A 13,938-nucleotide genomic window follows, 5' to 3' on the forward strand; every position below is an offset into this window, starting at 1 on the left:
CATTTTCTTGACATGGGTACTGATCCGCCCCCAACAACTGATTGGGGGAGGGGGGGGGGGGGTTAGTGAAGTCTTTCCAAGAAGTCACCGCACCCTGGCTGCCTGCATGAAGGTCACATCTCCACTCGAAATACTGCAGCAGGTGAATTCGTTACAGGTTCTGCTGATGAGAGCAGGTGTTCTCAAGCCATGGCCAGCGGGTCGCATGCAGCCCTCCGGTGTCTTTTATTTTATTATTATTATTATTTATTTAGTGTTCTGTCTGAGGACAGGTCCATATGAACAGGATCCTTCCATCCTTTTCTCTTCTCGGACTGGGACCTGTTCATATACGTTCTTGGCAGATGATCCAGAAGTGGTTTGCCATTGCCTTCTTCTGTGTGTGAATGGAGTAATTGTTGGGATGCCACGGAGGAAAACTCCGTGTTGCCTAGACCACGGCCTTGCCCAACACAAGTTATAAATTCGAACCCGAGACCCCAGGATTACAAGGCCAGCGTTCTAACCGCTAGACCACCGTGGCTGTCGTATTTTATTTAGCAAATAAAAATTATATGTCTCATGTACATGGCCTTAATTTTGTCTGAGACCTGAATATTACAGTACAAAATTTTATTCACTCAGACACGTGTTAATGTAAAACCGCCGACTAAGAGTCGATATAGTCACAAAAACACAGCCTTTACAACTATGACTTGTACTAAATCCCGTTCATTCTGTAGTCAATCAGAAATGTCATCAGATATACAGTTTTAAGAAATATAAATTTTAACATAATATTTTTAAAAATTGCAAATACTTTCTGTCTGTGGCATGTAACGAATTATTTGAATTTACTAAAAAAAAAATTGGGATTATATCTACATATATCTGTATATAAATAAATCTGTTGAACCCAAGGTTTAAAGTGAAAATGATGGTGCATTACACGAATTTCGGATTGACGATAATTCTTTGTGTCGAAACATGTCGCTAATTACGTGAATGTTGAATGGTTTTAACAGTTACTTGTCTTGGTCAACGATACAAAATACATTACCACAAAATGAATTCATACTCAATCTTATTGATTTCTGTATATTAATATATTCTACTGAGACAATTTATACTTAACATAAAACCCGAGATATATTAACTGAGAAGATTCATATTACAAACTCTAAAGATCTTATTGTAAAATCAGAAGCTGAGACAGTACATTAAAATAGGCCACGATCACGCACATCTTTATATACTCACAACCAAGATTATATTCCCACCTCATGCAACAAAGAATCAATCAGAAATATTTAACAAATCAATTGGTCCTATTCATCCGAAACACTGCACGTTAAAGAAAGAAAGAAAGAAAGAAAGAAAGAAAGAAAATACATCTGGGGCGCGCCTATTGACGTGAGACATGGGGGTCCAGTGGGCAGGCATGCACTGACCTAGCTTGTGATAGTTAGCAGTTAGAGCAAAACAGACACACGTCTAATACTTGAATCACTGTTGCTTTGAGGGTTAGCGGCTCTTTGAAGAAGCTGTAAACAAGCTGTCAAGAGAGACGCAGAGCAGACGCGAACAGTGGAGTCTCCAGTTCATCGCTTAAACCTTAATATTCGTCTTTCTAGAATTAGGCATTCGGAACGCTTTTACACGTAAAGTATTTTAACACCGTAGATGACTGACTGTCTTCTGGGATGTTGCGACGTGTAGTCTGGTAAAAGCACGCCCTGATGATGGAGGCAGCAAGGACCTCAGAAAAGTCGGTAAACTTCAGACTCACTTCCATGGAAACCTCAAATCATATTTTAACACCATATACCAAACAACTTCTTAAGGCGCTGATACTTGGCGCAAATTCCTCGCCTTTCCTGCAATCCGAAGGTTCACTACGGTACTTCAAAAACACTTTTGGTTTCCGGTAATGAAAACCAGGTCAGCTCAGCTGGCAATGTAAGCGCTTCAGAAATAAGATGATGGATAGAGCTCGACTCAGGGAAATTTTTCGGTGTCTGGAACAATCCTGGATTCACATAGATGGGGTAGGCGGATCGCACAACTGATTTTACCTAGCAGAAGCAACCAACCAATGTCCACCAAGATTAAATGGACGATGCGGATGACGGCGGCGGCTTCGATATCAAGAAATTATCAGAAAAAAAAACAAATAATCCCGAGAAATTGCGGCAAAGGTATGTGGCGATCGTAAACAACTTTTACCTTCCTGTTTAAAGTGCGAAGAACACTAAAATCGCGGAGAATTTAAATCTGGACCGGAAATCCGCTAGTCGCCACTGTATCTAATTAACGTCTCTCTCTAACACAGAGACTCCCTGCATCTATGAGTGACAGTGGACTATATCCCAGATGAGTAGCAATACTGGAGACGGTGACATACAGTCACTGAGTCTTCACTATTCAACGACGTTGTTTCAAATGTATAGGATGCACAGCATTGAACGTGATGAAGAAATAATCATGAAATGTAATAAGTAAGAATTTGGAAATATGTGATCGTTTCTTGAAGGGCATTCCTCGCATTTAAATGGAGGAAATTATAAAAAAATAACCCGCACAGACAGAGGCCCGCCGGCTAAGATTCTAAACGAAAACATCCTCAATATAGTTCTAAAGCTTTTACATTTGCACCAATCTGCTGGATACAATGATGATGATGACGGTGGTCTAAGAACTATTTATGAATGGAGATTCTACAACATCGTTTCCTGTAATATTTCATCCTCGAAAACCTTTAACCTCGAGAAAAAGAAACGAGTACCAAAATAGAATAAAAGTGATAGTGGAACCACGGTTCCGGAAAATTTGACGTAAATACGTCTATACGGAAAGGAAGTTTATATATTGTTTCCTAGGTAACAACAATGCTGAGTAAACAGATGAGGTTTCCCAGGTAACATAACAATAAAGTTACACTTTTTCGTAACACTTTTTCGTAACACTATTTCGTAACACTTTTTCGTAACAATTTTTCGTAACACTTTTTCGTAACACTTTTTCGTAACACTATTTCGTAACACTTTTTCGTAACACTTTTTCGTAACACTTTTTCGTAACACTATTTCGTAACACTTTTTCGTTTCCCTTTTTCGTAACACTTTTTCGTAACACTTTTTCGTAACACTTTTTCGTAACACATTTTTGCCGAATAACACTGACCCTAAAATATAGACGTATTTACGTCAAAAACTACCTCAGGCATAAAACAAGGTGGCTCATGTAGTCCACAGAACACGAAAAGAGAAAAACTAAAACAGGAATGAAGGAAAGAAAGAGTGAAATACACAAAAGAATAAACTCGATTAACTGCATGCATTCATTACGCCACTGTTGCACGAAGTGTCAATGCATCGTCGTCCTTGTCTCTATAACTCTTAATGTATAAACAAACAATTGTTTCATCAAACAACTGAATGTAGTTAGCGCAACAAACAAACAAGTCAACCAACTATCAGCCAATTAAATATCACGATATAAAACAACTGCAAGCTATTGGGCACCAGGATACAGTTGTGAACAATACAAAGACACAAAAGGGTGAGTATTCCGTCTTCACGACGGCGCTACGAGCCACACACTCAACAGCCCTGAAAATGAGGACAGAGATGGTCTTCGAAACGTCGGAGATTGATCAACATCTAACGCGGATGATAGCCCGAGAAGACTTTATTAGTAACAAATTTAACTAAATCCGCACCTTAACAGCTGAACATTACACATGGCTGCCTGCGGATGCTGACATGATCGACTGAAAAGGGTCTGTACGCCCGATTCCTTAATTTTCAGTGATTAATTTACTGTACAGCACACACGAATAGACCCCTATACAGACACGTGACCCCCATAAGTAACGCACATCCCAATGCACTACGACATCCGTTCACCCTAAAGCAATCCCACAATTCTTATGAGTTATTAATAATCGATGTTTAAATTGAACGTATATAGGGAGTTTATGTCAAAAAACCAGGATGTTACGTCTCCAAAACCGCCTAACGGATTTGAATCAAATTTAGTACACACGTTGCATTGAACGAGAGCGAGCGAAGCTGAAACTGATTTGTGTTGGTCTGAGAAAAGACGTCGCAGTACGTTCAGGTTGCAGTCCTATTTATTTTGGTGAATACTCTATCTGGTGAATCTACTTCACACATTCACATTGCAGGTCTTCAAAAACTATTTTAATAATATCTTCCCATATGCCAGGGTGCTAGTGAGAAGTATCCTCTTCTTGACGAAAGCTGGATACCCATGGCCAAGGCAGCTTTCGTCAAGAAGAGGATACTTCTCACTAGCAAGTTGGGCTTGGAGATGAAGGAGAAACTAGTGAAGTGTTACGTATGGAGCAGAGACTTGGACACTCAGGAAGAAGGAACAGAAATACGTGGAGAGTTTTGAAATGTGGTGTTGGAGAAGAATAGAGAAGATCAGGTGGACGGATCGAGTGACCAACGAAGAAGTATTGAGTAGAGTCAACGAGCAAAGAAACATTCTGCAGGCGATTACACGAAGGAAAGCTAACTGGCTGGGACATATTATGAGAAGGAATGGATTACTGAGTGATATCATCGAAGGCCAGGTTGAAGGAAAGCGAGGACTGGGAAGAAGATTGATACAGCTAACCGACGACCTTAAACAAGGAAAGAAGATGACGTTCCAGGAATTAAAGCGAGAAGCCGAGAATAGGGACAACTGGAGAGCTCTTTTTCGGCAGAGCAATGGACCTGTCGTAAGACAGAACACTTAATAATAATAATAATAATGCCAGAGTCCCCCGAGAGGTCTGTTCTTCTGATGTTTCGCAACGAAGAAATTTATTTTTTATCCCCATGCGATCTACGCGCTTGTAACACCTTCATTTAATCACTTTAACAAAAAAAATAGAGATTAAGTATGGCACTCCTCAATAAGCACGGAGACAGTTTAGGTAGTAAGATATATATAATGACTAATAGTAGGTAGGTAACAGGGGTTCAAAGCCCTGGGAACGACGCAGTCTCCTGTCCCAACGGAACACTAGTTTCGGCGGGCCCTATACTCTGAGGTAAACCGGCCGGATCGTGAAGCTCCAATCTAATTCCGACATTATAAACGCGTGGAGTTATACTTCAAGTCCCCTGTGGCTTACTTGTTCATGACAAAGTGCTTAATTAAAGACGCGGACTTTACCTTATTTCATTAAGTACTTTATTCAAGCAATCCGTTACTTCGCCACTGTTAGGTTTAAACGTCATCATCAGTATTTTATTTACAGACAATCTCAAAAGTCAGAGAAAGAATGGCGTCTCGCATAAAACATATAAAACATCTTTTTCTTTCAGAAAGCATTTCGCCTACTTCCAGACTACACGCCACGCAACACTCACGCGCAGAAGTGGTTGCCGGACGACACATGAGCAGGGGCTCGGATCATCATTACCAGGGGACAGTGAATGCGTCGTGAAACAGAAGGCCTTGTTAACAAACATTTTGTTGTTGTAGTGGGGTTGTTAGGGCGCGGGGTCTTGTTTCTAGTAAACAAGCAACCTGACCACGTACAGACAGCACAAATGTAATGCAACAAACGTGAGGAGTAATGAACAGCCAGACGAAATCCGACAGAATTGTTGGCTAATAAACAGCAGGGAAACAAAGCCAATGCCATTTCCCGTGTCGCCTAATACAAACATCTGTCAACGTCCCAAGAGTTTTAAGACACCTCGTTTCGATATGTGAACTCCACGGGAACCTATACATCTAAAGCCTCCTATTTTGCGTTGTCCCGTGAAAGTAGATGTCGCCTTTTCTCCAGTTAAGTCCAACTGTCCAACAATGTTCCTCAGTAGGGGATTCCCGGGCGGTGCCCGAATTTATAACTTGTGTTGGGCAAGGCCGTGGTCTAAGCAACACGGAGTTTTCCTCCGTGGCATCCCAACAATTACTCCATTCACACACAGAAGAAGGCAATGGCAAACCACTTCTGGATCATCTGCCAAGAACGTATATGAACAGGTCCCAGTCCGAGAAGAGAAAAGGATGGAAGGATCCTGTTCATATGGACCTGTCGTCACACAGAACACTAAATAATAATAAGATGAGGTGGTCTAGCGGTTAGAACGCTGGCCTTGTAATCCTGGGGTCTCGGGTTCGAATTTATAACTTGTGTTGGGCAAGGCCGTGGTCTAGGCAACACGGAGTTTTCCTCAATGGTGGTTCATTAATGATAATTTTGTTCTGTTTTGGTATATTTTATTCGTTTCTTTAAATCAGAGCATTAAATAAATATAACTGAAACGAGTAATCTCGGTTTCCGTCCACACGGACTCTATTTTGGCCTCACTGGGATTGATGACATCAGGAATAAGGGAAAGAAGAAATAACGAAAATAAGAAAAACTTGAAGAAGAGAGGAAGGATGGTAATGTTTAAAGAACATAAACACTTGAAAGACGCAACACGATAGCGGCGCGTAAACACGAGTTGTTTGTTTTACTGCGTTCTGCCTCGCTCAACTGATTCAAGAGACGTCCTGACTAATCATCATAATCCAACACATGTCTGCCGCGAACAGCGGGATAGCAACCTGGGGACCGGTACGTCACGTGCTGATTCCAGTGGCTCCTGTTATAAATCCGTTGAAAGCACCCACGCAAATATATCTTGAGTCAAAACCGATTCAACGTTACTAATCTACATGAGGCCCAAATCAAACTATAATTCCTTTACTGTACAACAGATAAATATTGTTTTGAACATTTCACTCTACTTTCCTGAAAGTCTACGAGACTACTCAATTCGCGAGATACGTAAACAGCAACAAATAACATATTTGAATAAAGTAGCGTAACCTGAAAGGAAATCTACCATTTCCACTACTGTGGAAATCAGAAGATAAAGGAAAATAATTCACCCTGTGGAAAGTGTTCAAACCCACTACCCAGACCATATTTTGTCTGTTTAGTTACAAATAACTGGCCACGGTGGTCTAGCGGTTAGAACGCTGGCCTTGTAATCCTGGGGTCTCGGGTTCGATTCCCGGCGGTGCCCGAATTTATAACTTGTGTTGGGCAAGGCCGTGGTCTAGGCAACACGGAGTTTTCCTCCGTGGCATCCCAACAATTACTCCATTCACACACAGAAGAAGGCAATGGCAAACCACTTCTGGATCATCTGCCAAGAACGTATATGAACAGGTCCCAGTCCGAGAAGAGAAAAGGATGGAAGGATCCTGTTCATATGGACCTGTCGTCAGACAGAACACTAAATAATAATAATAATAATAATAATAATAATTACAAATAAGTAAATTAAACAGACTTAACGCTTGTTTTGTCGTGAGCACGTAGAATAGCTTGTCAGGTGCTCTATCTGGCGGGGAGAGACTGTACTACGCCCGCATGGCAGCTTCCTCTCCGGGATTTAACACCACAAAGAAGATTCAATTGGTAATACAATAGCAGTATTGAGAGCACAGCCTGTCAAAAAATAAGCGACGCACGGGGAGCGAAGCGTCTTCGTATGTCTCTGCTATTTACCGTTACAACATCACATACGACTACAGGTCCGTGTCTCTGCACTGTCTCAAACAACATGATTTCAATGAAGTATGGTAATACTAACATGACGGACTTGTAAACTACAGATAGCCCAATTTAGATACAGATCTATATGTGCAAATAGATATAGGTCTCGTCAATTATCGTGGTGAAATGGGCTAGTTCTGAGACGCTTGCTGCCTCCATCATCAGGGAGAATATCGCCCAGGACCTCTGAAACACCAGACTACAAGCGCAGTATGGCATAAGACAGCCATTTTTAAATGTAATGTTTTCACTCAAATGATACGGTCCTCCGAGACCCGTTTGTGATAACGTAATGCGTATCATTTGAAGGTGAGATAGACTTTAAGGCAGGAACAGTTTCATATTGCACATACATCGAACAGCAGGGGACTAAATAGCTGTAGAACTATGGTCTAGTAGCCGGAAGAATGTGCTCTGGTCAAAATTCTTCCTCCGCGGTTAGCGTCCAAGCCATAACTCAAGAGGCTGCAGCTGTTGTTTAAAACAAGTACAGCTTTTTCAAAACTCGAAATAATACACGAGTCAAGTAGCGACCTCTCGAACGACAGGCTTTTGTTTCATAGCGCGCCATTGTGTGAACCAGCACAAGGGTCAACATTTTCCGCTGAGGATATTCATAAAACAAATAAACTTTCACAATATAGACTTCAGTCTTCCCTTATCTCTAAGGCCACTCAACGGGAAAGTAACTTGAAGAACTGTTACCAACATTTTCATACAAATCTTTGTACATTGCCAACACAGCTGAAAGTCAGAAGGCAGCATTCTGGTCTAGATTCTGATTACGGGGTTTGATCACGTACAGAGGCGATCTCGTCGCCCTGATGATGGAGGCAGTACAGACCTCTGAAATGTCGGTTAACTTCTACCAGACTACACGGCGCAACAACCCAGAAGACAGAAATCTTCATACTCATCGCCCTGATGATGGAGGCAGTATGACCTCAGAAACGTTGGTAAACATCGACCAGACTACACAGCGCAACAACCCAGTAGACAGAAATCTTCATACTCATCGCCCTGATGATGGAGGCAGTATGACCTCTGAAACGTTGGTTAACATCGACCAGACTACACGGCACAACAACCCAGAAGACAGAAATCTTCAGACTCATCGCCCTGATGATGGAGGCAGTATGACCTCCGAAACGTTGGTTAACATCGACCAGACTACACGGCACAACAACTCAGAACACAGCCATCTTTAGATTCACCGCCATGAAAACCTCAAATCTTACATGATACGAGGTGCGATCGAAAGGTTTCCAGACTGCGCGTATAAAAACCCGTACACTTATCTCAGGTATTAAATTCATCCATCACCCTCGAAGTAGGTCCCCTGGGAGTGAACACAACGATCCCAGCGCCGCTGCCAAGCCTGGAAATCTTTCTTTGTCAGCCTGTCAAGCACCATCTGCGATTCTGCCTGAATCTCTTCTAGCGTCTCAAATCTCCTTCCCTTTAGCTGAATTTTCATCTTTGGGAAGAGGAAGAAGTCACACGGAGCTTAGAAAGGAAGTTGGGGTCGGTTCTTGCAAGATCTTGAGGGAAAACCAAATCTTGAATTTGAGAAAAGTAAACGTCTGACAAAAACACGGAAGGAAAATTTTTAATCATGTAAACCGGAAGAAACCAACATCTTGTTCTGTAACTTTTCATACGATGAACAATCTTTCAGAAAATCGCCCAGCTGTAATTCTTGTGCTGGACCAGAATTAAATTAGTTTCACAAGCTTTGTTACCTCAACAGCAAGGCCCCACAAACTCTCAATGGAACCCTCGCGCATTTTCGGAAATAAGCCTACAAGCAGCCATATAGACATGAACCACCTTCCCCAACATGCGCTGATTTTATAGACAATTTGTAACAATTTATTTTTTTTAAATCCAGTTGTTAGAGTCAAGACCAACTCAAAAGAGGGAATCGCCCCTTTACAGCTGTCCTCTGCTTCTACCCACAAACTGAGGACGTTCCATGCCGTACATACAAGGGACCTACTTAACATCGACGTTAAAACGTATTATCACCTCCGTCCACTCTAAAATCCTCACATGCCTGTCCTTACATTAACAACATCCACAGATCTCTCACTTTTGGCATTACAAATCCTTAGCACGTGGGAAATTGTAACATCTGTCAGTCTGAACCTTGGTTTCCTTACGTTGAAGAATGATCTGATATTACAAAATGTATTAAAAGTCAGAATGAAACGTTTATGCGTTTATCGAGTCAGCTTCGTACTTCGTTATGTTTGTGCTAAAAACAGAATGGGATAAAATGCGAGGGAAGGAGATGAAAAAAGCCACGTCTCCTTCCAGATAGAGGCTTCAAATCACAGGTGGCTCTACCCATGTGACCGTTTTGTGTCAGTTTTAACGACTGTGGAAACATTCTGTGTGTGTGTGTCCAAGGTCAGAGTTTTCATTTGTTCGTCGTGATTCCACTGCCGTGTGGATATGTGTCAGAACATTTGACAGGCGAAAAGAAGACAGAAAAAGAGAATTACGACTGTGTTGATGTTCGAAAGTATTCATTTTTAGAACGCACATAAATTAGTATTGGTAATTTTGTGTGATGCTTTGCTTTGTGTTCGGTTTATGTTCATCTTTACAGATGTTATTTCGGCACACAATGACATTACATTTTAAAAGCGAAAAGAAATGTTTCATTTTGTGAAAAGAAAACATTAAACATTTGTGGGTGTATTTTATTGATCTGTGGAAAAGAGAGGTAAGGCCATTGAAGGCAACTTTATCGCCTGCAATCCGGTAGTGCGTATGTCATGTTCATCACAGCGGGCTTTCTGCAACAATGGTCTATGTCCCCTTTAACGTCAAATTGTGAGCATTGAAGATTTCTGTATGATCCAGTTTAAATAGGCTGTATCAATCACGCAAGTTGTTTAAATGTAAATTTCAAAATTATATCGCTTAAGCAGAGTTTGTACTTTGTAGGATTTGAGGTTTTCACGGCGGTGAGTCTAAACGTGGCTATCTTCTGGGTTGTTTCGCCGTGCAGTCTGGTAGAAGTTTACCGACGTTTCAGAGGTAAAGACAGCCATCTTCAGAGTTTGTACTAACAAACAAAACGCTAGCTAAGTAATCATATAGGCCCCACCTTTCTTTGCGTTACTTAAATAACTAACTAACTAACTAGATGGCTAACCAAACCCGAAGGTTCATCACCGAATTAACCAAAGCCCTCCACCGGACCCCGTCCTGGGCCAACAAAATCCAGTCTCCTTCAACTCCTATCTCCCATAGATCCCGCCTGAGATTATCCTCCCATCTACGTCCAAGTCTCCCCAGCGGTCTCTTCTCCTCAGGCTTCCCAAATAGTGGACCCAACCAACCAGATGGCTTACGGAACCCTGGGGTTCATCACCGAATTAACCAAAGCTCTGTCCTGGGCCAACAAAATCCAGTCTCCTTCAACTCCTATCTCCCATAGATCCCGCCTGAGATTATCCTCCCATCTACGTCTAGGTCTCTCCAGCGGTCTCTTGCCCTCAGGCTTCCCAACCAATACCCGGTGCACACCTCTTGTCCCATCCATGCGCGCTACATGCCCAGCCCATCTCATTCTTCTCGACTTAATCGCCCTGACACGATGTTACAATCAGCAGATATTCGGCTAATCCTTGTTGACTGCCTACGGTTCCAGACGGTAAGAACGTTGAAGATTCTGCATCTGGTACCACGGTTAGTCAATATTAGTTAATATTCATGTCTCTTTATATGTATCTGTCCTTCTTTCCTTCATTTCGCAAATTTGTGGCTCTTCGCTTCAAAAGCAAATAGTTAAATACTGACTTTTCTTAAAATATCCGAATTTATCGTAACTACAGATAAGACTCCAAGGATTTCAAAACAGAAGAAATACAGGGCGGGATGTATCGACTCGTCTCCTCCGTCACCGGTAAGAATGCCTGCAAGGACTTGAAAAAACGTTTTTATTTCCATATGTAACTACGAGACAGGAGGATAACATTAAGGCGAATTTTAAGGAAACTTATTTAAAGATTTTGAGATAACGAACCGACCAGAGCATGAATCTTTCTACATTTCCATCCCACGCGGAGGCAGAGATGAGAGCAGAGATGCAATTTAAATAGCCTGACAACCGGGTGTTGTGTGTCTGAGACAAGGGTCCCTTCCGCCTCGCCAAACATTTCTATTAGCACGGAAACAAACAAGCATCATCAGTTGGAGACGTCATTAGCGCAGCAGACGGCTGGGGCCGGAACTGATAAATCCGCAACGCTAATCCCCAAAGGCTGTAGCTTACATGACCCAACTGTGCCTGCCTCCCGCGATATTTATAGGACCGTATGCTTCATTTGGTACGAGTATATCTTTAAAACGGAGCTCCTAATACACATAAGTAAATTATAGAAAGAATGAATTCAATCAAATCCGGTCAAAAATAATTACTGCTACATATTAATGGGTATGTCTGTAATATCCTCTTTAAACACAGTAGGGTCAGACTCCAAAAGGGTTCTGCACAATGGACAGATCGCCCATTTAGGGATCCTATTGTGTGTCTGAGAAGGTTTAAGAAATGAGGAAGCCAAAACCAAAAGTGGGCTGTGGCGAGTGTCTGACAGCCACCAAGGTTTGTGGACCACAGCCTAATATATACTCTCTTGCTAGAAATCTACATCTTGCTAATTCAGCTCATTCATTTACATGTAAATTCATATAAATAGATCTATTTTTCCTTAATCATGAAGCATTAGTACAGTAACTAAGACCACAAACCCAAAAAAATATCCTAGGTTCGAATCCCGATAAATATAGTTTCAGCAGCTTGAAAAATAATCATGAAAAAACAGCGTAAAGGATAAAATTCTTTGTTTTGGCGATCAGATTACAGGAACCAAGGTCACAAGCCCCAAATATTGTCCTCTGTTCGAGTGCTGATAAAGATATTGGCATTAGAAACACAATTTTTTGTACGATATTTAACGATAAGAGACTCTTGGGATGATATACATCACACTTTAAAACCTACGACGACAGCACCGACCAAAAATGGTAGCGGCGCTGACACAGGATAGAGGCTCAGATGAGCCAAGATTACCACAAGATACGACGCTCGCAAAATCGAAGAAAAATATTACATAAAATGGATGTGCCTTGGGATGCCATACGACATGAAACAGTAAAACCAACGCTGAATGTTGAGAATTCAAAATCAAAGGCACAAGGAGCCACACGACGAAAAACCAACGCCGAGCGTCGTGATGTAAATGTGTCTAGACTAGGGTTTGTCGGTTTTTTAAAACCGGTTTTTAGGATAAATTTGTAAAATTCGAAAACTGGTTTTTAAAAATTTAAAAAAAACCGGTTTTAAATACTAGAATTAATATGCAAAAATTTCTGTTAAATGAACTAAAAAATTTAAAAGACTGAAATTAGTTCCAAATTATTAAATGCTTTAGAAGCACGAATTCAAGAAAGAAGACAAGTTGGATTGGTAAACCTTTTGCTATATTTGCAAAATCCACAAAACATTTCGACAAAGAAATCTAGTGAATTTCCACTACTTTCAAAACTCGATATTTTTAAGTTATCTAGGGAAATATTGTCTAGAATTTATCCAAATTCTTGTATGGAAACGGATTCCTATGATGAATATATCGGAGGAGACACAATTAATCAGGGCAAAGCTCTAAAAGGAGCCACGGAAAAATCAGTTCATAGGTTTCTTGAGGAACCTGAAAAAATAATATCAAATCCGAAGACACTGAAGGCCGAATTTTCAGTATTTGAAAAGAACAAAGAATTTGGATTTATTATTTGATGCCCTGAAAACGATAAAACCAAGTTCAGTAGCCAATGAGAGAGTGTTTTCTATTTCAGGCAATTTTGTTTCTAGAATAAAGAACAAGGTTAAGTAATCGTTCAGTGGACATTTTAAGTTTTTTAAATCGTATTTCCTGAAGAAAAATTCTAAATGAAATAAAAATTTATAATTTATATTTTGTACGGATTTTAGTTATTTTAGTTTTTTATTTGGTTTTGTACGTAGTATATTTTATTTTGTTATATTTTTGTAGTTCCATAAATATTAAATAAACTGAAAAAAATTAAAATAACTATAAATATTTGTTACTGTTTTAATTATATTTTGGGTTTTTTTTTGTAAAAATTCGAAAATCTGTTTTTTTGGAAATACTGGGATTCGAAAACCGGTTTTTTTCAAAAGTCGGTTTTTGTATAAACCCTAGTCTAGACTACGTTATAGAGACATGACTTTCGTTTCTACAGACATAAACATAATACACATCGTCAGTAAATAGTATACCTATTTTTATCACATGGCGCTAAGACCAAGAGCATATATTTACCGAGAACACCGCACATTA

This window comes from Zootermopsis nevadensis, unplaced genomic scaffold (genome assembly GCF_977971745.1).
Source record: "Zootermopsis nevadensis isolate Lab colony 2312 unplaced genomic scaffold, Znev_1.0 Znev_ptg000003l, whole genome shotgun sequence".
Lineage (NCBI taxonomy): Eukaryota > Metazoa > Arthropoda > Insecta > Blattodea > Termopsidae > Zootermopsis > Zootermopsis nevadensis.